The 22,489-nt window shown below is 43.0% G+C and overlaps 1 protein-coding gene across 1 annotated transcript in view; it reads left to right on the top strand.

Moving 5' to 3' along the window:
• The first annotated feature begins 533 nt into the window (after positions 1-533).
• The window catches only part of PTN (pleiotrophin), a 78,053-nt gene continuing 56,097 nt past the window's right edge, over positions 534-22,489 (top strand). The window contains exon 1 of the mRNA XM_005482768.4: positions 534-673. The gene's annotated coding sequence lies outside the window, so the exon portion shown is untranslated. The remainder of the gene's footprint in view (positions 674-22,489) is intronic.

Below are 22,489 nucleotides of genomic sequence, written 5' to 3'. Positions count from 1 at the left end.
CTGACAGCCAAAGGCGACAGAGGGGCTAAAAACTGCGGCGGACGATTGTACCCTGCAAAAGCAGCTGAATCCCCGCATCGGCCAGATTGTAGGGCGGGGTGCCTTCCTCTCCCTGGGTGATGAAGAGGATGTCAAGCTGCTTGGGCTGACAGGGAACCCTCGGGCGAGCCCCGGTGCGCTGCTCCCGGGGGAGCTGCGGCGGAGAAGAGCGGTTCGGAACAAGGAAAAGAAGAACGGAGAGGAGCGGAGCGGAGAGGAGCGGTTCGGTCCCGCCCCCGCTCCCGCCCATCGCATCCCATCCCATCCCGGCCCGGCCCGGCCCGGCCCAGCCCCGGGCGGGGGCGCGGCTGCCCCGCGGCTGACCCGCCCGGCGGGCGCGGCCCCTGCGCATCACACGAGGGGGCAGCGCGGCCGCTCGCTCGCTCTGCCCCGCGCCCGCCTGCCTTCCCTCCTCTCGCCGCCTCGCCGCAGCCCGGGCTCCGCCGAGTCGAGGCGCGGATCAGGTTCCCTGCCTGCAGTATAAAAACCTCGGCAGAAAGCTCCGGCAGGGGAGAGAGCGGAGCTAGGCGTGAGGAGCGCAGGGACGCGCGGCGGCAGAAGCGGCCGCTGCTCACCGGGAACGGTCGCGGCTCGCCCCTTTCCGTTGCGGGAGAAGCGCTTTCTGCCGCCACAAGTAAGTCCGAGGCGGCGGCGGGGACTCCCGGGAAATGCCCGAGGGATGGAACCTCCAGCGCTTGTTCTCCCGGGGCAGGGTGGGGAGCGCTTCCCCTGTCCCTGCCGCGGCTCCGGGACACTCCGGGTGCACCTGAGGGGACACCTGGCTGAGGCGGTGGGTGAGGTCTGGGAGTGCCCGGGAGCAGGAACGGGATCTGTGCCGGGCAGGCAGCGCTGCCGCCGTGCTTCGCTCCCGGGGAGGGTTTAAATGCCAGCGCAGGGTGAAGGGACAGCGGTGGCCGTGGGTGACAAAGCGGGGAAGGGCGGCAGGGGTGCTCGGACAGGTCCCTTTCGAGAGGACAAAGGGCAGCGGAGCGCAAACCTCCGGCGGGTCCCAGGTACCCTGTGCCAGGAACGTCCCGGCAGCAACTCGGGAGTTTAAATTGTACCTTCGGCTGATATTTTCCTTGGGACTTTGCCTTCTTATCCCTGATTCACTCGTCGCGAAACAACTAAATCTAGCAAGTAGTCATAGATCTATCTGAAACTGCCATCGTTAGTTTGTGTCTTCTCCTTCCTCGGGAGGGGTAGGCTGGGGGAAAATTTGAGCTGACAATGGTGAAAACACAGTTTCCTCTTTGTTGAACGTGTAAGTTATTCTGCAAGTGTTTCATGGTCTGCAGCCCCGGTGCCTCTAACTCCTTACCCTCCTTTCTTCTCTCCTTGTTAAAAAGTACAACTTTTCATAGGGGAGAGGTAATTTTCATCCTGTGTGAGCTTATCTGCTCCTTTTGCCTCTCCCACTTGGCCGTGGCACCTCTTCTCCAGTGGCTTTGCCTTGCTGGGGAATGGCCACTGCACTTTTAACCTGGTGGCACCCTCGGGAGCTGGATCCTGGGATGCGCACCTGAGAGACTGCCTGGCTCTTGGGAGCTTTAGGGAAACCTCTGTGACAGGAGTTAAATCTTCCTCTGTCTCATAACCCTGCAGCTATGGATAGTGGTGTTTTAACTGGATCCTGCTTGCTTGCAGTGACTTGTGTTACAGCTGGGGAATATTTTACCTGTGGCTCATCAGCTCTTGAGTTGATGTCCTTTCCTTGTTTTCCCTCTGGGCACTGATTTTTTTTGAGCTTTTAGCAAAGCTCAAATTTCTGAACAAGAAATAAACGATGTGTGTAACTGACTGTATTAGGGAGAAGGAAAGGAAGGGATGGACAGAGAGAAAGAGAGAAGGAAAGTAAAAGTTGTTACAAAGAAATACCCAGGTTTTTATGTGTTCTGAGCAGTGTTCTTGAGCTGATTACAAAACAAAGTTAATGCTTCTGTGTATTTGTTTTACTTTGTTTCAGTTTCCTCCCTGAAAAAGAATAAGAATTAAAAAAAAAAATCTAAGCTTTTGATTATAAGAAATAGTTTGAAGGGAAAAAGGAGCCAGTGTATTTGTGACAAAATTTGTTAATTTGCTGTAGGAAAGAAAATTTGGAAGTTCATGGAGAGGGTACCTCATCAAACTAAAAAAAAAAAGAACCCAAACCCCCATAACTGACCCCAAAAAGCAGCAAAGCCAATTCCTGCTGCATAATTTAGCAACTTTTGCTAAAGAGAAGGAAAGTGGAGATTTATTGAACTCCTGTCTCCAGGCTGAGCTAAACTCTTCAGTGATTTTTTATGTCTGAAGCTTTGGGTGAAACTGAAGGACAGAAACTCACCGACTTTACTCAGAGTCAGCTCTTGGGTGGGGAAAAGAGAAGCCAGCAACAAACCTATCTTTTACAAATGGTAAATATTCATTTATAGTGTAGAAGTGGCCTAAGAAAACCAGTTTTTTTGCAGTTATCCAGATGTCTATCCCCAGTTATTTGAGATGCACTCTGTGTCTGATGCATCCTTGCCAGCAGAAGGTTTGTCTCACTATAGGATTACAAAACATAGTGCTGCTATCCCAGTACCATATGCCTGACACTGGGGACACTTTGGAGGCTTATCTTATTCCTGACACAGCTGTACTGGTGGATGTTTTGTGTAGATTAATCTTTCTGCCATGAATGTGAATATTATTACTTAGTGAACTTCAGCAGTCATGGCTTTGGCAAGGTACTTCCTTGACATGTCCTCTATTTCTTCTTGATCATTCTGGGAATTCTTGTTCCTGACTCCTTAGACAACAATTAAAAATAATTCTTTACAGGAGCTCTGAAAATGCATTCATTTAACTCATACTATTTTTTTTCTGTGTGCGTGTTTGTGTGTGTTGGGTTTTTTTGTCAAGGAAAGTACAATTTATCTAGTGTTATGGTATAACAAGTGTTTTAGTGTAAGAAAGACTAGGGCATTAGGGATGGAGCTGGCATGGCTCATTGCTTCTGCTCTGTTCAGGCCCCCTCATTACCTACATTCCCAACTGTGGCGTTTTCTGTGGGAATTGCTCTTTAACAATGTACGCTTTGCCTGGATATTTACAACCTCTTGCTGGTCAGTGTATCAAAAGCATTTTCATTTAGAGGATGCATTTCAGGACTTTAATTGAGGAAATCTCTTTGTTCCAGGGCTCCATAATAAACCATACAAAATGCTGTCTTTGAACGAAGTAGGTCACTGTAACGCGTGCACACACAGAGTGATTCTCATCTGCTTAGGGCAGCCACACTCGCTTGAGCCATATCCCTGGCGAGCCTGTCCCTGATTTATCCTCCTTGGACTGCCTTGTTCACAGGGAGCTTATGCTGAAAATTCACTGCTGGAGGTCATTCTCCATTCTTGGCATCTCTGGCAGCCTTAAGCTTAAATTGCAGCCTCGTTTTCTATCCAATCAATACCACTCTTATGTCACTGAGTTTCCATGGTGCCCCCAATCTTCTGTCTACATATTGATGTCTGACAGCAGGAATAGCATTCTGTGTCGCTATATATACTTACCAAACCTGTCAAAACTATTTAGGGTCTGTCTCACTAATTTATATCCATATCCTGATATTATTTGTATCTGTTGAGCTTTGACTGATGGAACTTGCTGCACTAAGGAATCGGCCCCAACAATGCACTCCAGGCATGGCTCAAGGGATGGAGGTTTTGAGAAAGGGGAAAAAGACTCTCTTCTAGAGTAGCTGGGGCAGTCTAGAATCCTTTGAGCACAATAGAGTCGTTTTGAAAACATCCAAGTCTCAATGGCTCCAAGTTAATGCTTTGGAAATCATTCTTCATTGTGCTGCTCTGAATGCACAGAGGGTCCTCTGCAGTGGAGCCGTGGGGAGGAAAATAGAAAAGTGGGCATTGTCAAGTGCTCAATGTGTGTTTGAGGGGAGTTTGGGGAAATTTGAGTTGCTTGTCTGACATCAATTTCTTCAGCAGGAGCACTGTGGAAAAATGGAATTAGAGGAGCCAGCAATGTCTTCTGTAATGTGGATATTTTTGCTTTACTACAATAACCCATAGAGCAGAGTTGTTGCATAAGAAATGGTGTGGTGGTGTCTCTGTGGACTGACAGAGCAGCAGGGAAAGCAGATGAGAAAAGGCACATCTTCTGTATATCACTAAATTTCAGGGCACTGACTACTTGTTACTCGTGTCAGCAGTATTAGGCACTAAATAAAGACCATATCAATTTTTTTAAAATTCAAATATGCTTTGCAAACTGTTGATTTTGGATTGAACAGAAGTGGTCATCAGCTGACGATCTCTTTAATCCCACTGCCTTCAACATGAGCTTGATCCAACCCATGAAATAAGAGCTGGCAGTCAGTATGGAATTTGCTTCTTAATATTTTTCTTGTTCTGAGTTGCCAGAAAAAGTGATCTTGCAATGCCAAGTTCATCAATACTTTTCAGACTCTCTTCAGGCTCCTACAGTTTTTTTCCCTAGTGAAAAATAAGGACCTTGAAGGTTTAAAAGGACCTGTTGCAGGTGGTGGTATTAAACTAGCTCAGTTTGTTTTCAGCAATGGTTCACCCTACCATGGTAGAAAGGGTCAGCAGGACGTCACCTAACTCTTGGAAAACATGTCTCACCTTCTTTTATTCCAAGGAACAGAGCCACTATGCCGTTTCAAAATATCTGGCTCTACCTTCTGCAGTGGCACTGTGATGATTTTCTTATTTTTCAACTTTTTTATTTGCTTCCTTGTCTATATGTGTGGGAGTGACTTTTGCAAAGCTGCAGTCGTCTTGCAGGCTGCTTTTTCATGTCTTTCAGGCTGAAGATTGAGAGAACACAGCTGTGGGCAGTTTGGTGGGAGATGAGAAGGGGGAGTGGGAATGCAATAAAAGAGAGCTGTATTACTGATAAAGCCAGGGGATTTTCACCCTCACCATCCCTCCCCTCCAAAGAGCCTTTCCAGAATCGCACATTCTGGTTTCAATGGGGATGACCTCTGGAGGTGAGGAGATGAGCTAACTATATCTGAGGCAGCATCCAGCTCCACTGCATTGAGAAAAATGTATTAATGTGTTATTTTGGGCCTTAGGAGCACATTGCTTGGCAAGTGCCACTGATTGCATGGCAGCTGCAGCAGAGGGGTAAAGACCTTCAGAGCAGAAGAGGGTTTCAGGAGTTGGGTGTTTTCAGATAAAAATAGTCTTTGGAAATAAATAGTGTTTGGGGCTCCTGCACGCTGCCATTTAGTAGACTGCAAAGTTTTAAACTGGGACTTTCTCCTTTGAGGCCTGCCAGCACTATTTCAGAGCTCATTAAATGTTTCACAAGAGCATTATAAAAATCTTCCTTCCTCATTAGTTTCTACACAGTTTCAGCATAGCTTGGACCTTGTAAACATCCCCTATTTAGTTGTGGATGAAACCATCATCAAATGGCTGTGGGGAGGAAAGAGAAAGAGGAGGAATTCTCTAATACCCCAGTCTAAATCCATTTTTTGACTCTGGTCTACAGGTAGCTAACTACATAAATGAAACACAATTTTTGTCATCTTCAAGCAATATTTTTGGAGGAATTCCCTATCTGTACAAAAACTCTCCTCTCAAGAGTAAAACCAGACAGAACAATTGGGAGGGAAGAGAACTGGATGGGCTCTGCTTTCCTTCCAAAAGCCTCATCTGCACCCCTGAGCTGGTGCTCAGGTGTTTTGGGGAGGCTGGTCCAGCTGAGTGGAGATGGGCACAGGACTGTGAGGGGCAGCTAGGCTGTTTCCTAGGCCGAAGTGCAAAGTTGGTCTTCATCTTCTGAGCTCATTAAGGCACAGAGACAGCTCTGCTGTTGTCTTCATCATCTGACCTTGCTGATTGCATCTACCTGTGGCCTTTTCTGCCCCTAAGGATTAAAAGGGAAAAAAAAAACCCAGATAATTTGACTCCATGGGTACGTTCTAATTGACTTCTTTGTGCTTTGACACAACCACTAAATATATATTTATCTCTGGAAGCCAGAGTGTCCCTGCACAGAAATAACTGAACTTCTCAGATTCAGTTCCAGTGGATTTCAGGCACAGAACTTGTTTTGTTCTCTTTTTTTTTTTGTGTGGTTTTTTTTTTTTCCTCAGAGCCATGCAAACAGTGGCATTAGTTTCATAACCATTTAAAGATGATACGGGTCCTGCATTTAAGGCTTCCTTGTTTCTACTGGATCACTAGAACAACAGATTCATTTATGCATGTGTTTATTTTTTTAGCTCTACTCCTCACACATCATGTATCTCCAAGTGCAAAGGAGCCTTAGTAGTGCAATGCAAATGTATGCACCCATCTGTAGCCAACAACAGAAGGCTCACAGTCTGTAGCATCTTTTCTTCTGTGATAGGAGCATCCAAAATGTGCTTATTACATTGTGTGAAGGTATTTGTTGTATCAAAAACTTTAGTTTGAAAGATAACTATTTTAGGTGTTCTGTCTTTTTTTAGCAGATTTACAGCATGAGAGCAGCAGTGGGAAGAGTGACATTGTCTCAAAACGCCCATTTTAACATTTCTGTAATGCTCATTTAGGCACTTTGTCAGATGGTAAGTGATGGATCTCGTAAGGAAGATTTGTTGTCTTTGAAAGTAAGATAGGAATTGGTTTAGAAATAGCCTTGGTAGAAAAATGGCAGTTTTGAAGTTCTGATATGGTGGTGTCTGTGCAGTGGTGCTACAAAGTCACATCTTGGTTTCAGACAACCAAGCTTCTTCCATTTCAATATTTAGTTCTTTTTCAGCTCACCAGAAATCATATTCTTCCTGTCTAGAAGAGATTAATTTTTAACCAGGCACACATCCTCCAAACATTATTCAGGCAAAGTTGATGCTTCAGCAAGAGCTTCATCAGAATCAGGAATATATAATTCAGTCTAAGAGTTAGAAGGAGTACCTCCTCCTTTGTTTTGGCAACAAATTCTTCAAAATAAGACAAAAATGCACTATTATGCTGCTAAATGTTTGTGACTCTTCTTGTGCTTCTTGAAGCAAAATCTCATTACTTTCATTGAAAGTGCCTTTGGAGTGAAGCATCTTTTAGTAAATTAGAGATAATGGATTGTTCTGGTGTTCTGCCTTAAATTGGTAGAAAGACACTCTGTTCCTTTAGTTTTACACAATAAAAATTACATGTTTAAAAGTAGCCTCCCTTCACCCCCTCATCACATTGAACAGAAATAATCTGAAGTTCTTTTTCTGCCTGGGATGGTTTCACCTGGAAAACCTGTAGGGTTTTTTTTTTTTTACTGTGTAGGGATTTAGCTTGCTTTTTGGTGCTGAAAAGGTCCTGAGATGCCATGATTGCTCCCCAATAGCCTGTGCCACCTGAGTGCCTGGCTGTTTGCTTGGGTTGCTGCCTTCCCAGAGGCCAGAGAGATATTTTCCTTTGTGTGTGCAGGAGTCACTTGCTTTTATTAGCAGCCTGTCTGGCTGCAGCTGATACGCAGTAGGGACGGCCGGGTGGAAAAAAATCTACTGGCCAACAGATAGGATTTTCAGCAGTCTTCCAAAAATGCTGCAAGCTTTGATTCAGGAACTTGATGTCATTTCACTTAGTAAATCCTCACTTTGCTAAGCTGTCCCTTCAGCCCGTGTTTCTCGTCCGATTTGCGCGTTGTCAGACGCTTTTGCTAATCTCTGTGGTTGATGTTTGCTGAAGTGATTATTTGGCAGGAGCGTGTGAGCAGGCGTGTGTGTGTGTGTGTGATTGCTGCTGGCATGGCAGTTGGTATGATATGGCATTAGCATACTTGTTCTGTGCTCTGGGCCTCCTCCTCTTCTAGGCTTATTTATGCAGCAGAAGGGACCAAAAAAATAAAAACCCCACAAACCAAATCAGAAACCCATGTGGGAGCTGGTTATGGTACAATGATCCACTGGCCAGTTTGACCAGAGATCTGCAGAGTTCAGGGGAGCCTGAAGGTTGCTCTCATTTTCCTTCTAGCACTAATCCCAAATAGACCATCCACCAGCAGAGGATTTGTAAAGAGCTGGCAGGGATTATGGGCTGCCTACGTAGGGGTGTCTGCATTGAATTTGGTCCTTGCTGTGCTTGCAAATACCATGGGAAACTGTATTTATGGGGTGGTAAAGAAGAAAAGGCAAGCTCCTCTCCCTTAAGATTTGTTTAGCTCAAGAGTCTGTCATTAAATGGGACATGGGTTTTAGTTTGTATTTTGGACTCATTAATATTGAAGGGTCATTGGGATTAGAGGTGTATGTATTTTAAGAGGTGCTGTTCTCTTCTTTCCATCACTTCCAATTTGAGCTATAGTCTGTGTGTGTCTTGTGCATTGCTGGAACATTTTTATGGGCTCTGAGCTACCTCACTGAGAACAGTGGAATTTACTTAGACAAAGTAAGTGTAAACGTGCATGTGAAACCTTTGCTTGAGCATACAAACTTTATTAAATAAAGTTTAACATAATTAGTGGAAATAAAGCTCTCTGATGGCATGGTATGTGTTCAGGCCCATTGTGAGTGGATGGGATGAAAGCTCTTGTGAAATGTTTTCTAGCAATACATTTACCAGGGGGCCTTTGACAGCTTCACTTGGTGTATTTCTGGAGACCTGTTTAAGTGTGAGCTGCTCTTCTATTATTATTTTTTTTTAGTACAGTCAAACTAATGATGAGCTGGGTTTCTCCTCCACTTTCCAAGATAAACTGCTTCTATCAGTCCATGCTAATAACCATACATTTCCAAGGCAGGATCTGGGCCATATGGATGCATAACCCCTGGCCAAACCTGTTTCTGAATGACAAGCTACTGCTGTGATGCTTCTGAGCTTATCCTGATGAGAGGTGTTGGCTCCCATCTTCCCACTGGGATCAACCCTTGGGTTTGTCTCTGAAGGGACAAATCTTCTGGGCTTAACATCTGAAATGTTTTGTAAAGTCGGCTGAAATCAGAAATTCAGGAGGGAGGGGAATATTTTCTCTCTCTGTTTGTAACTACCTGGAAAATTTGCCATGCTTTCATGATGGAAGAAAAAAATCTGAAGTTCAGAAAGGGATAGGAAAGTGAACTTCCTGTTCTTTCTCATAATATTGATCCAGAAAAGTTATTTTGAAGCTGCTTTCAAAAACGTTTATAGGCACTTCCAGTATTTTGTAATGGAGTTAACATTTACAAACACCTCTTCTTTCATGGTGGAACATGTGGTGTCCTACGTGTTTCTGGCCTTCCTTTGGCTGCTTCTCTGTGCCCAAATTCAGCATCTCTGTACTGGCTTTCCCAAAGGGTGAGAGCTTTAGAGAGCAGGGGTAGGTTAAAAAATAAAGGTGGCATCTTACAGCATGTACTTTGTTCATTTAGTTGCTATGTACTATATTTCAGTTTGAATTATTTATGACTCTGTCTGCAAGTCCCTTAAATAAGAGCCCCTCTTTCCTGTGCGAACCACAACCGTGGGATGAGTGGGCATGGCAGGAGAGTGTTTTTGTAGAGGAGCACAGAGAGATGTGTAGAGACTTTGCCCTGACATCATGCTTTACACACACCCCAGAAGCAAGTCTCTGCTGGGAGAAACTTTAAAAAATGTAGGGGTGCTTAGCAAAAATGTGTTAGATAACTTTAGACTTACCAATTGTGCAACATGTACTGTAAATGACAAGTTCACATCTTTATGCACTGACACTTTCAGCATGTGCAATGAGGCTCTGATTCCAGTTGGGATTTTACCAACTGAGATTTCTCAAGTAATTGTGGGTGGGAATTTCTTGTCTCATTTAAACTGCAACAAACAAAAAACTCCGAGCAGGAGAAGGCTGTGAAGTGTAAATTATCTGTCTTGAGTCAAGAAAAATTGAGGTTGAAATATTTCATCTAAGGCTTATCGAAATGGAAATTTCTGTGTTACTGAATCTGTGATTTCAGGTCAGTGGAATTCCAGTTTGTATCTGAACACTTCCAGCACTTAAAGGTCACTGAGAAAATGGAAACAAGAACTTAGCCTACTTTTGGGGTAGACATTGGCTACAGAAAGCTCTTCATGATGCCCTGTGATATCCAGCTCATGCTCATCATTAGTGCATTTTTATGGTCACTGTGTCTCAGAAATAAGTGTTGTAGAATACAGCAGTGGGCAACAAGGAGCATTTTCTCAAGTTTATCCTTTCCTGATCCATTTAAAGTTTTCTTCAAAGCATACCTTTGAGAATTAGAATCCAAGTGTAGTATTTGTAAACATTTTAAACAGTTGCAATAATTATAAGTTATTATAAAATTGTCTATTTATAAAATAATTGGAAGTAGTTGAAATAATTTGTAATTTTTATTTGCAATTATTCCTACTATTATTATTGTAGAATTGAACAAAAATATAAGTTTTATTTCATTTTCCCCCCAAAACTTGTGCATTTCCTTTCAATTGCTTCACAGGACAGGATGTTTTGATATTTTTTTTCTTTTTTCTTTCTTTTTATTCTCCCCTTATAATCATAACTTCCCTTGCAAAAACCATTTCAGCCTTTGATCAGTGCCCTTAGGAGAGAATAAGCTAGTAAGAATAAGAGAATAAGATTTTCACTGCCTGATGCAAAGTGTGATTGGTATGAAATGAAAGGGATATTTTTTAAATCTCATTTGTATCTGTCTTCTATTCCTTCAGATTTAAATGATATATTCTAGGTCTAAATACTTTTTGGAGTAGCAGAACTTCCAGGCTGCAGCCACTGATCCCAAGTGAGCTCTGGTTTCCTTGCTCAGATTCCTTTGTTGTCCCAGCTTTGCTGCCTTGCAGAGCTAAAACACTGAAGGCAGAAGATGCTTCTGTGGGAGCAGCTGGGTCAGTCTGAGAGTTAGGCCTGGCTTTTCCCTGGCCATGGACCTCTCTCTTCAGTCCAGTCATAAAAGATGTGAAAGAGCAGGGGTTCAGTTCTGTAAAACCAGTCTTTTGTGGATTTCTTAAAAACCAGACTGTGGATTTGTTAAAACTCTTTGCAGATAGTGTTCATATTCCTTGGCTTTGAATGTGGGCAGGCCTGGAAGGGGTTTTCCCCTAGGCAGATAAGCCCCAAGCAATCTGTTTAGGTTTTGAAGATGTATTTTCATTACTCTGAATAGCTGAGGTTTCCTGAATCTTAATTTTGAATTCATGTGTCTATAATGTCCTTATTTTCATAACCTCAACTTGTCTCTTCTTTAATCTCTCTTCTATTTAAATAGTGCAGTGGGTCACCTTTCATAAATATTACACATTCTCTCATGTTTCTCATTTTCAGTAGCCTTTTACAGCCCCATGCCTAGTTCTAAATCAACAGAATATTTCAGTTTCTTTATTTCTAAGCTCACAATTCATGCCCTTATTTTAGCAATCACTCTTAGTTGAAGTTTAACCCAGCATTCTATAAATGTTATTTCCACAGTCAAACATTGTTTTTTTACATTTTTCAGCTTACAATTTTAGAAGTGCTATTCCAAAGTTTTGTCTACTCTGAAGTGACTCTTTTGCTAAGCACAGGGATGTGGCATCATCTGTCTTCAGAACTTTGTCTTTTTTGATGTCTAGAAGTTAGTTCAGTAGTGACTGATGTATAGTGGAAGCAGATATATATATATATATATATATATATATATATATGTAGTTTGTTTGTGTTTTTATTTTTTTTTTTTTTGCATTAGACTTCAATATGTCTGTGGTGAATTTTATCTGGTGTTTGTGTTGTCCAGTTGCCTGGATTGTAAGAACAAGGACACCCCATACTGTTGGTTATCTCCACATTTCATAGGCTGTGTGTTTTGTGGCCTTGTTTTCCATTCTTTCTATCAGATACTTCACAAATGCCTTCTGCAATACTGATCCTAGGCAGGACTTTGGGTGCTAAAACATCTCCCTTTTTTTTTTGTATGAAAAAGTTATTGTTGTTATCCTGGGAGTCTCTGTTCCTTGGCTAATATTGAAAGAGTGACAGTTACCTCTTGCCCCAAGATGACAAAGCTCTCCTAACAAAGTCTTGGAAAATCTGAACAATTTACATCTGGTAAAAAATAGCCAGGATATGTGTTGGAAACCTTTTAGTAGGTTAGTGGGTTGTTATTTGTAGGTTATGATTTATCATTGTGGAAAATGTGCTTTTTTAGACTTCTGCAGTTTGTGGGGCTCCTGTTTCAGGCTAGCTGGTTTACACTTGCCTTTTACTGACTTTTCTCAGCTCTGGAAATGCACTTTAGTGCAATCAAATTTCTCAAGTAGTTTCTTTTTTTTTCATTTGCTTTATTTTATTTCCCCAAACTCTGTCTGGCAGTTCTGCACTTGTGTAACCCAGGGGCGTGCATCTCCCTTCCCTGCTCTGGAAACAGGGCAAGGAGCCATTTAACTTCTGTGCAATCTCTCTTGCTGCCCTCACTGGCTGTGCATCAGGAGAGTCTGCAGGACCCACTGACTCTTCTGGAGTCCCAGTCTCCCATGTGCTTGAGGAATCCCTTATTACTTGTCACTCTGCATTTGCTTCCCTGTTCTTCAGCCCTGCTCTTGGACCCGCTAATCTCCATTTTACATCTCACCTGCCAAAGTTGTTCTCTCCTATTAGTTTCACTTGGGCTGCATTTCCATTTTCTTTCTCTTAAAGATATTCTGTGAGTGAATAAATTCTTAAACTACATTTGCGAAGTAATTTTTTTTTTTTTCTGACTGACCAGAAATATCACCAGTGATTGCACTTTGGCATCATTTCAGAATATCTATGTCATTCTTGGCATGCTGTTTGAAAGGATGGATCTCAGGGAACAGAAAGAAGTGACTCCCAGATTCTGTGATTTTTTAAAACCTGATTCTCTTAGCACTGATAATGACCTCCCAGTCATACACCAGAATCAGGCAGTGACTGTGGTGTGAAGATTTCAAATGACTGTGAGAGAATTCTATGTTTGCATCCTATGCAAATGTATCTGAACTGTTGCAGTCCTCACTTTAGAAATAAATCTAGAAACAGGCCCAATTCCTTAATCAATTCTTTTTCCTTATTTGGGGCTTGCTCATTGTAGATTTTCCTTCTGCAATCTTCAAACTAACTGCCACTAACGTGAATTGGTTACACTGACAAGAAATAATTTATAAAAATTATCACACTTTCACCTTTGTGAAAAATAGTGATGACATCATTTGCTCACCAACTATTTGACATTGATCAGCCCTGGTCTCAACTGGAGACTTGTGTATTATCATCCTCACAACTATAGCTCAACATTCCTAGCTGGAAACTCTCCCCTCCTGTACCTCCCTGCCAGGAAAGCCTGAAAAGTCCTATTTGTCCTCCTGACTTCTTCCTCCTTAGCTGGTATGTGTGCAATATTGTATGTTTTTGCCTTTTCAGAAGGATTTCCTCTAAACATTTTAACTAAAAGCCTGATCCGAAGTATCTGAAGATCCACCAAAGTAACTAAATATTTATGTAAATTAAACATATATATTTACATAGGCTCATTGTGATTTAGATTAGCTGTATAATTTAACAATTTTTGTGCTCCTGCCTTGTTGGGGGGGGATGTTTTTTGTTTTTTTTTTTTTAATTAGTAGCTAGGCAAACTGTGCTCCAGGAAGCTGTTTGTGATATTAGAAATGTGAACTAATTACACCCATATACATCTAATTTGTTGCCCTGATGCTGTTCAGCTGTGGCAAATGGATAACCATTTGAAAACAAGTATGTTGTCAGAAGTGAAATGTCCTGTGCAAACTAACCATTTTCCCTTGAGTCTGACTGTGTCCAGTTTATCCCACAGAAAATTATTTTAATATTAACTTCTCATAGTAACACTTATACTTCTAAAATTTAACTTTGTTTAGTCTTTCATGTAACTCCTAGAATTATTTATATTATTTGCAAAATTCATATTTATTCTCTTCTCTTTCCCCCTTTCTGATTTCTATTATGGAAAATCAAATATTAAGAAGTTGAGGTTGTGGTCACTTTAATGTTATTACATTTTAAGTGTGGAATCCGAAAGGAACTCTCTTTTGAAAGAGAGGAAGGTTTTGTTTCAGCCTTCGTTTTGGAGCTATCCTGCAGGCTCAGCAGTGGTGGGAGGGCAGGGCTTGGACATCTGCCACTGAGCTTGCTCCTCAGCAGAAGGTCATGTGCAGCCCTTTTCCCAGGTTGCATTCCTGGGCACAGATGGAATGAGAGAGATGGGACAGCGGTGTCTTATCACTAGCTGGTGTCACAACAAGCAGTCTCAAAACATCTCTGTGCATTTTTTTTTTCTATTTTGATGCATGCCAGCATCTTTTTAGCAGAAGAAAATCAACTTATGCAAGCATATGCCAAGGAAGAAAAAGGCTATTTGGTCAGGAAATGGGCTTGTCTTTAGCAGTTGGTTTTCTTTCTTTGTGCTACTGGAATGAGATTTATAACAGTGATTAGTAATCACAAGGGTCACCCAAGTAATTTTGAATTCATATCTTTAGAGAAAAACATCTGTAAATGAATATATGAAGAGGAGAGAGCCAATTGTGAGCCTGAGCTGGGCAGCACCAACACATTCTTCCTTTTTGGCAAACTGGTGTTTGCAAGTTAGGTGCACTGCTACTTGTCAGCCCTGTCTCTCAGCATTTCCATATAAGCCTGTTAACTGGATTGGGCTGGACTTAAGAAAGAGCTCCTTCCTAATCTTGATGAGCTAAAGTGGTTTTTATGGAGGGTGCTGTGCATGGGCACAAGGGCTTAGTGTTCCTTGTCAGCATGTGAGTCACTAAATGCCTTACAGGTTTTGCTGTGGCACACACAGCACCAGGAGTGACAGAAGCCAGCTGAGGTTGCAGATAACCTCCTGCTTCTAGAGGTGGAGCTTTTATAACCCACTGTGCCTCTGAGTGTGGCAAATGAAGGAGTGACAACAAATAGCTTTTATTTAAAGTCAGTAATTGTTTAGGTGGAACTTGAGGGAAAATGTGCCTGGTTTGAATGGTGCTCCACTGTGCAAAGGCTTTGGAAATGAAATAACTTGGCCTTTCTGAATAGCACACCTGTGTTTGACATCCAGCTGCTGATACCACTGTACTGAACTGCATGGTTAGAGGATTTGTGGGTGAGGGAAGAATTTAAGTGTGCTGGTCAGAGTTCAGTGGAAATGTTGTTGTCATATGACAGGTAGAAACAAGGACTGCCAGCCTCCTGGGACTGGAGTGAGCCTTCAGCTTGGTCTATGGGATTGGTCTGTGGGATTTGGTGGCCCTGTTAGCGCAGCAGTGCTGACTCTGGTGCTCACCACAGCTCATGCAGCATCCATGGCATTGTCTGATGGTGTGCTCTCATGTGTGTGCTTTGCAGGCTTCCCGCAGCTCTGTGAGGTCCCAGAGAAACCTACCATTGATCCCATTCTCCTCTCTCCCTGTGTGTGTGGTGAAGCACACAGCATGTGTGTATAACAGGCAAATCACAGCAGCCAAGGTCAGGAGAAGTCAAAAGGGTCTGGACAACTCAGTTTCTCTGCAACTGAGAGAGTTTTTCACTGTGAAATGGAACACACTGTCCTTTGGGGTTAATAAAATGCACACATACAAAATTTGGAAGTGTATGGTAGCAGGAGACTGTCTGAGAGCAGTTCTTATTTGCTGCCAAGAATGCTGAGTGTTCATCTTTTAACCCAGTCACTCCAGGACAGCTGAGCTCTAGCTGTGGTTTATGTGAGTTGTTTGGTGCAAAGGGACTGACCTAGTTACTGTGTGCTTTCAGTTATGGCACGTTTTGGTGTGAGAATTTCCAAGCGGGAGTTGATTGTAGTGGGTAAAATGTGCTTGACCCCTTTTGGTGCAACTTCAGCATCTGCCTCCTTGGAGGCTGGGTTGTTTTGGAGCTGGGGAGGCTCCCATAGAGGCAGAAACCTCTCAAAACATTTGACTTTGTGATTCCTGGGACATCTACCATAGCTGCAAAGGCAGATGAAGATGGTGCCCAAGGAAGGACCAGAGAGGATTGATTGCAGGGTGCTCTGAACCTGAGGAGAGCACTTTGATGTGCTATGGCAAACCTAGCCAAGACATCGTGGGAAGCTTCCATACCTAACATTGATTGGAAAACAAGCTGCATTATCCTGCTCTTAGAGCCTTTTTTCCAGGGCCCTTCTTGGGACAGCTGTTGGGATGGTGGAGCTGGGAAGAAGGGCTCTCACACTGTGGGGAGCAGTGGATGCTGCACGTAGTGACTGAGAAATGGTGTGAGTGCAGGGACACCAAGGACTGCAGTAGCAATGCATCTTTTTTTTCCCTTTTATCCTTGTGGCTAGAGCAGGACTGGGAATACAGAGGAAGTGCTGTAGGATTAGACATGTTTTGATGGAAGACCAGGGCAAGAGAAATGAAATTATGCTGTTTGAAAGGCTTTGACAGAGTTGTGTGTAGGAAGATTACATTTTGCTTGTGTGCAGCAAACTTAACGTAGTTAATAGTATTTAATGCTATTATTTGGTTTTTTGAGGTTTTCTTTTCCTCAATGTATTTACCACATAAAGGAAAACAGAATGAAAATTTTATTCATATATGTAGTACCTTCCAGGGAATTGGGAGGAGTCCAGTGCAGTTTGCAGTTGACAAAGTTTTATTTATCCCTGGCTGAAAAATCAGTTCCTGGGATGCTGAGGGACAGTCCACAAGCAGGTGTGTGATTGGGCTTTAAAAAAATTCCAGCTTCTTGTGTCATACTGTCCATTCAAAACATTTCTGGACATTTTAAAAAGCTGGTCATGATCTGGGCCCATGTATGATTGTTCTCTCCCATTCTGTTTGTTATCCTAATTACTTTTACTGAGCCTTGAGGAGAAATCCTACCACAAATTGTGTGGAGTCTCTGGATCTTTCACTGGATACAGAGTTCAGGCTTCCTCTTGCTCTTCATTGGGAAAAAGGAGAAAAAAAAAACCATTGCTGAAAACATACTGGGTTAAGAAGGCAAGAAATGAAATAATTACACCTTATGGCCCCTGGAACGTCAGGATAAGTGGGTGTAGTATCAGACTGCAGGGGAATTCAGAGGCATGGCTTCTTCAGAGCCTTCCCCAGGTGTGAGCTGGCTGGTCTGGTGGCAGAGGAGGTTGATGTGCTGGTGCTCCTCAGAAACCTGGGTGTTCAATGGCACCCCTTCCCCAGTTCCCAGTCCCAGGGCTGCCTGAGATAAAAGCTCCGTGGAGCGCCGGGGCCTTGGATCGGCCTGGCGAAATGCAGCCAGCCATTGTGAGTGTGGTTAATTCACACCGTGGCCACAGAAGACAAAATGGATCTTTGAAACAAATGTGGTGGTGGGGGCAAACCCATCAATCATGTGAATGCAGCTTTACAGTAATTCACAAGTGCAGCTTTTCTGTGCAGCGAGGGCTGGCCCGGCCCGATCAATCCCTTGGCTCCCAAATGGGTCTCAGCAGGCAGCAGCTTGCTCCTTGTGCGTTTGTATGTACATGAAAGCCCACTTTATATTAACTCTGTGGAATAGTATTTTTCCCCCTCTCTCTAAACCCCTTAGCACTAATTCAGTGTAATTATACTCACTGAATGCAGTACTGACAGCCCCACTCCTCCCCCTTTCCTGTCAGGATATTTGCCTAAAAATCTCTAGATGAAGAAAATCCAAAACAACGATGGGTTTCTTTGTTCTGGCCTTCTGCAGAGGTTTTTATTATTTTAATGTAACCCAATGGTCATGCTTTCAAGTATTTCCTTTAAAGCTGAAGATTGAAAACACGTTTTAATTTTTTTCTTTTAAAAATTAATGAAGAATTTGACTTTAGTCTATAAGGAAAATGTTAAATATTGCAAAAGTCATTACTAACTGAGCGTTGGAGTAATTATTAACAGTCTGAGGCTGCTGAGGACCTCTTTCTACCTTTCTGGAAGCAGGGAAAGATGTTAGGAAAAGGCAGGGAGCCTCTTTCCACCTGTTCCTTTTTGTGTCTAAGTCTGTGTCGTAGGGTTGGGTGACATTTTCCCTGTCGTGTTTCAGTGCTGAAAATAATGATGCAAGTGGCTTAGCACAGCATGTTCTAGTCCTTTCCATCTCTGTAGGTATGAATGAAACCTATGTAGTAGAAATTTCTGGAAAGCAGTGATTAAAAAGGATTTTAGGGGGTCACAGGAAGCAGGAATTGGCAGATGAGCTCTGAATGTCGTGCTGTGGAGAAAAGTCTAAAACCAAATCTTAGGCATATGCCTGAGCGAGTCAGACCATGGTAATGATGGGAATACCAGGATAAGGCATCCTGTGTTGGTGTCAATATTTTGAAAAGATGCAAAAGAAAAAAACGAAAGGAGAGGAAAACTCTTCAGCAAACTGGTGCCTGGAGAAAGTTTGTTCTGCAGCTTAAAGAGCCTAGTCTGCCTGACAAACTCAAGAAGAACAGATAACCACATTATAAATATCTCCTAGGGAAGAAAAATTACAAGTACTGAAGGCCTCTCTTAACTTGCTGGGGAAAGCTACGATAAGAAAAATTCAATTACAAACTAATTTACTATATTACAGTGTTGATGGTGCAAGGCAGGATGATAATTTCACAAAAGCTTTCCTTAGAAGGCAGTGAATCTCTCATCTTACAAAGTGTAAATGGCAAATGTGGAGTTGTGGATACCAGAAGATTGGTACAAGGAGCTAACTTGGGGCTTTTGCATAAGGACATCCATTTTGTCTTGACAGAAGAGTTTTTCTCAGCTTCTCAGGGGTGAAATGTGGGCAGGTCAGGGAAGCAGAAGTTGTGTTTTGAAAGATAGCAAATGCGTCCTGCTTTAGCAAGTAATTGAGTTCCCTTTTTAACTGTAATATGCAAATACTGTAATTTAGGTGCCAATTTGCTTCCTACAAAGGCTGTGACATGTTGCAAGTCACACCTCTTGTGTTGCCCGTTCTCATATCAATTTGTAGCTTGGCTCCTGTAGACCTAGAGAAATAGAGTCAAACATCATGTGGAAAGCAGAGGGAACAGAGAAACATGCATCATAGAAACTAAAAGGGCCACGATGGGAGGTCAGCAAAGTAGAGTTGCTTACTCTTTCCTTTCTAGATGTTTTTTGGTTGTTGGTAGTTTTTTCTGTTTTCTTTCTGTTTTTCCTCCTGCTTACCTTGTCTTTTTGGAGTGCTAGCTAAGTGCATGCTTTCTTTTCCAATCAAGAGAGATTTTTTTGACAGCAGACAGGCAGGCCCAAGCCCTTATTCCTGAAACCCAGGTCCCTGGGCACAGCAGGTCTCCATCCAGGCATTATCTTCCTCTCTTCAAATCTCACCCACATGAAGCCTCTTAGAAAGGTGAATCTGAATGAGGGAAAACATGCATTTTTGAGATAGGTGGATTGTGTTTTGGTGGGGTGGAGGAGGTGTCAGCTTTATAGGCTTCCTTTGCTCATGGGAGCACCACGTGCTTTTCTGGCCATGTGGATAAGCCAGTTCTGTTTCCAGAATCAAGGGAAATGCTGATTTTCCTCTCATTGAGAAGAACGAAGAAGCTTAGCAGCTTTGAACTCTAGTTCAATCTGAGCACTGGCTATAGCTATAATAAATTGCTGGCTTTATTTAAGAAGATTCTGGAACATCAAATACCAAGCAGGATTTTCCCAAATGGGAAAATTTGTTTGTTCCTCTCTCTGAGACTATGGAACTGTGCCAGTCCTTAAACTGTGTAATACAGGTTGGGTGGGGAGGAAAGGGGGCAAGAGAGCAGAAGTTGTCAGAAATTGTGGAAGGTGGTTATACATCAGTTCCACAGACCTTGGAGTGGCCTCTGCTCTTTGTCCTGCTTTGTTTCACAGAAGTATCATTGTCCCCAGTGAGCACTGGGAGCCATTAGGACCCTTTTGTTTTCTCTATATGATTAATTTTGCCTGTTTTGATGGTTGTGTTGATCTAGTGGAGCTATCTGGTGATTCAACTTCAAGAGGCTGAAACTTAAGGCTGAAAACTTTGGATAGAAGTGCCAGGATTGGGCCAGCCTGGGTTCTGTGGAGCAGCAGGAAAGTAATTTGGATTTCTAGAGGTGGTGAGATATTTATTCTCCAGCTTTACGCAGGTAGCTCCTCCTGTTGCTACAGACAGTGTTTTCAACAAGTTGTGTTGTTTAGGCCAAGGGATCTTAATTTTGAACTTTTTTCTGTGAGCAGTTGCCTCGGTAGGGAACTTCCTAGCACAGGAGACGACATTTGTTCAAACAACACACACAATAAGTGTTACCTGAGCTAGATAACTACAGATAAGCAGGCAGCTTGATGAGATTAGAAGGGTAGCAGTAGATACCACAAACAGAGGCATAATACACTATGAGCTATTCAGATTAGCTCCTAAAATCCTTAAACAGACTTCACTGAGCTGTGCCTGTTGAATTGTTCCCTTGTGTGTTTTGATTTGTGTTGCTGACACAGAGGAACCATCCACGCTACCTTTTGAGTGATTGTGAGCTGCCAAAGAGAGTTCAAAGCCTGGAGCACACTAAACTGGGGAGAGGCAGCCAGGAGCTGGTGCTCTTGATGAACAGATGGTGACCCAGAAAGCTGTGTGCTCAGCAGTAAGCACTTAATGACATGCAGGTGTCCTTCATGTTTGGCGCACTCAAGTTCTTAAATTTACTGTAGGAAGTTTCTTTGAAGACCAAATGAGGCTTCCCACCTCTGTGGAGCCATTTGTGGCACAATTTGCTGCTTCCAAAATCTGTCTGTTGATGTTAAACAGATGTGCCGCACAGAGCTGACCTGAGCTGCCCTGCAGCAGGAATCAACCAGAGACATCTTCATTCAGGGCAATTCAGAGCCTTAGCCTGAGGCCACCAGAGAGAAGAACATTTAGAGGGTAGCTCTAAAATATTACTGAGATCTGTTCTTAACAGTAACACGAGTTTTTTATGCCGGAGCTGTGTGTTTGCTCTGTGTGGAATAGCATCATCCATCATCAACTTTTGCCATGCCCTGAATAAACAGTGATTTTTTTCTTTTTAGAACTAGCAAAAACCTTTCTTAAGTGATCTCTTTCTGTTTGCAAGCCAGCTTTGAATAGGCAAAGCTACTTGGAGGTGGGGAGAGAGGAAGAGGTCTGTGGGTCAGAGGCCTGGGGAAGATGAGACAAGAATATGAGGAACATCACTGTTGGGTTTCTTGGTTTCTTTCCCCCTCAGCTGTATTGCATGGCTCTCTCCCTTTGGTCCTGCATTACTTGCAGCTTTTCCACCTTTGCAGAGCTGTTTCTCATGAAGGACAACGCACAGAGGGGTAGCAGCAATTCTGCATTGTGCCTTCAGTGCTGGCATCCCTCTGTAGTGAGATGTGCCTCACCAGCTTTAATGGGCAATACCTGTGGTCTCAGCAAACTTTTGTGTGTTTGGAGGGATTGAATCCCCAATGACAGGGCATGAAAAAATAATAGAAACACCACCTCAACAGTAGGCATTCTGCAGGTGAAAAGGAGTGGTACCTGTGCCTACTTCTGTATTTGATAGATGTGTTTTGATAGCTATGGAAGAGAGATTTGGAAGCAATGGAGAATGCCAGCTTTAGTGTCAGTTAATTTGTATACAAGCTGCCAATTCTGTTTTTCTTTATTCAAAAAAAGCTTTGTGAAGATACTGGCTGCCTCTTACTGTGCTTCCCAGGCTGTATATTGTATATTCACTGAAGGGAGTGTTTCTGCTTGTGTGCCTGGATTTCCCTGCCTGAGAAATCCTCAGGGTAGCTCAGGCTGGGGCAGGGTGTGAGCCACCATGGAGGGTCATACAGATTAACCAAAGGCTGAAGCTTGAGTGTGAGCTCTGTGTCCAGCAGAGGTGCTAACATCGTTCCCAGGAAGCTTGGCTTGGCATCCAGTTCCCTGAATTAACACTGAATCAAGTTTAATGATTCCTGCCTCTCGGGTGATACCTTTTCACTCGAATGCTAAAAAAGAGGAATTAAATAGTGGCAAAAGGATTGGAGGAATGAAAGAGAATCATGCCTGATTAGCTTTAGGAAGGAGGAAAAAGAATCGCACAGTTTGGAATGGTAATCACTCTGCAAGGGGCAGCTATCTCCTGGAGTTATCACTTAATCTCTAGGTAGGCTCTCTTCTGAGTTGTGCTTAATGGGTAAGCTTTGGACTGGCCTTCACTGAAAAGGAGAACTGCATTGTTATTTCTCTGTTGGGATGAGGCTGGAAGGCAGTCTTAGGTAAGAATTTGCCTTTTATGAGACCTGCCCTTTACAGCTTTTCTCCCATAACCATCCCCAAGGGCCCTGCTGGCTTCTGCCTGATTTTTGGTATGCTTGAGATGAATTTTGACTGGTTATTCTGGGAAGTCATCAATTATATAAATATCCTAGTATAATCTATGGCACTCTTATCTAATACCTTTGCAAAAGATTCTGGGTTTAGGGAGTCACTTGTCACAGCTTGTTGCCTTCCTTCTGTCCTGCTTATCTCTTTTTCAAGTGGTGCAGGCGAATTAAGCTCTTTGGAGCTGCTGCATTTCAGACTTTCCTTTCTGTCCCTCTCTCTTTCT

The sequence above is a fragment of the Zonotrichia albicollis genome, chromosome 4 (assembly GCF_047830755.1).
Source record: "Zonotrichia albicollis isolate bZonAlb1 chromosome 4, bZonAlb1.hap1, whole genome shotgun sequence".
Classification (NCBI taxonomy): domain Eukaryota; kingdom Metazoa; phylum Chordata; class Aves; order Passeriformes; family Passerellidae; genus Zonotrichia; species Zonotrichia albicollis.
The sequence above is the reverse complement of the archived record's forward strand: the minus strand, read 5'-3'. Positions and strand labels throughout refer to the sequence as shown.